The following is a 2,148-nucleotide window of genomic DNA, read 5'->3' as shown; positions in this document are numbered from 1 at the left end:
ATTCTTGTATCGCAGCAAAGTTGCACTTTTTCTTCTACATTGTTGTTAATTGGTTAACCGGAACACATAGCATAGTCGTTCTAATAGATAGTACCTCCTTTCTAGTCCATCAGTTGGTCTGGCTTTGATGCGAGATGGTTAAGAAGAAGACAAAAATTGTTGCTTGACCAGTTATCGTGTCAAACACGTTGACTTATCTTAAGTACGCCAAAAGAATTCCTTATGATGATTTCGAGGTGTCGAATGAAATTTTAACAACAACCTGGCCAATTCGGTTGTGTGGACTCGTTTATACTCCTCATCGGTTTTCATTCAGCTGGAAGAAAAGTCTTATGAGACATTGTAGCTGGATTACGACGACACGACGAGCAGACTGCTTCCAGAGACTATAAGGAAGGAAGCTCGCAACAATGTATCTCATTGTTGGATTTTTAATTGAAGTCCGCAGTCCCGCAGACGATCGATGATGGTCGGCAAATATTCGATAGAAAGGCGGGTCCGTGAACCGGGACCACATTAAGCCAGCAAACGGTCATCCTCATATCAAATGAGCGGCGCGGCGGCGGTTCTCCTTATCGATAAGTTGTATTAAGGTTTCAGTTTTATATCTTGTTGCGGCAATGATGAACTTAACGATCGCGGCGACAGCCAACAACGCTGCAATATTATCGACGACAACATTTGATGACCGCATGATGATCCTCCAAATGGCCGTCGGCAATATCGTCGTGTCGGTCGTCTGGCGGAATGTGAGGATCAATTTGAAGTTTCTTTATTTGAAGAGACAAGATTGTGATCTTATGGGAGCCTCTTCAAAAGGGATTTAGAAGAGAATGTCATAAAGGAGTCTTGACTTTGCCTTTTTTTTGCGATTTGCGAAAAACGAGTGCCACTGTCAAAATGTATCGAACGATAAGAGAATTGAAGAATGAATTATCTGCATACAATGTATGGGACAAATGGATCTTGTTTTCTAGTTTGTGGTAATGAACTTGCGTTAGATCATAAGCTCTTAATGATGTTAACAAAATTTAATTTTACATAAAAAGGCAGTTAAAAAGTAAGAGCCTGAATTATTAAAAAATATTAATTTGGAATAGAATTTGTATTATTCGTTTGTTTTTAAAAATATTGATATCAAAAAGGATACCAATCGCAGTCGGTAGGATTCGAACCTACGCTCCCAGAGGGAATCTGATTTCTAGTCAGACGCCTTAACCGCTCGGCCACGACTGCTTATACGAAATAATTTAATGACTAAAATGAGAAATGTGGTTTCAAAATACTTTAAGAAAAGATATATTTGCTCAGCTTACTATTTGAAAAATTTAATTATTTTTGAGCAAACAAAGAAATTATTGGTAAAGTACTAACTCTAAATCACATGTTTCTTTAAATTTTTTTTTAAACAAATAGAGGTTTGTCACCAATTTGAACATATTTTCTTTAAACAAATAATAAGAGTTTTACTACTATGATCCAAAAATGAGCTGCTTTCTTAAAAAAATATTCAGCATAATAAAAAAGCATGAAAAGTGAGGACAAAACAAAAAATTTAAAATTGGCACTAAAACAAAAAAATTACCTATTTTAGACTATTCTCATGTCTAACGTTTTTTCTACACATACTAGGTTGAAAATTTTAATATAAAGCTGGTATAAAACATCCAACACGACCAACGCAGAAGGTGTGTTAGCGATTTCACGTTTATTTTTAATTGAACCACAAGAAAAATAAATTATAAATCATAAAGCAAATAGTGTGAGAGATTTTTCATTTAATTCACATAAAGTGGTAATGGTAACTGCACCGTTTTTCTTTTTCAAAGAAGAATAGTTTTCAGTTAAATTCTCAAAAACCGATGAGTGGATTCTGAACCAGGGTCGGATTGGGGCAAAGGGGCCCGGGTGGCAAAATAATAAAAAGGTCCCGCACCGCTGCTTGATCCATAGAACTAAGAAAAACTAAATACTACAAACATTTAATGTTAAGATTTTTGGTGCTTCTTTTGGCGATTCTAATATTAAAAATTACATATTAAAAATAAATAAATAGAGTATGAAAGCAGGGCCCCAAGAGGCATGCGTTGAGCTCAGTTTATTTTTTTTATTTTTGATACATAAATCTTATTCAGAATTTCTATTAAA

At 35.1% G+C, this 2,148-nt stretch overlaps 1 non-coding gene across 1 annotated transcript; it reads right to left on the bottom strand.

Moving 5' to 3' along the window:
- Nucleotides 1-1,154: 1,154 nt before the first annotated feature.
- Trnas-aga (transfer RNA serine (anticodon AGA)) lies at nucleotides 1,155-1,236 on the bottom strand. The gene has a single exon. It is a non-coding gene; the product is annotated as a tRNA-Ser (tRNA).
- Between the last annotated feature and the right edge of the window lie 912 nt (nucleotides 1,237-2,148).

Source organism: Episyrphus balteatus, chromosome 4 (assembly GCF_945859705.1).
Source record: "Episyrphus balteatus chromosome 4, idEpiBalt1.1, whole genome shotgun sequence".
NCBI lineage: Eukaryota > Metazoa > Arthropoda > Insecta > Diptera > Syrphidae > Episyrphus > Episyrphus balteatus.
Note: the sequence above shows the minus strand (reverse complement) of the source record. Positions and strands in the feature narration are given on the sequence as shown.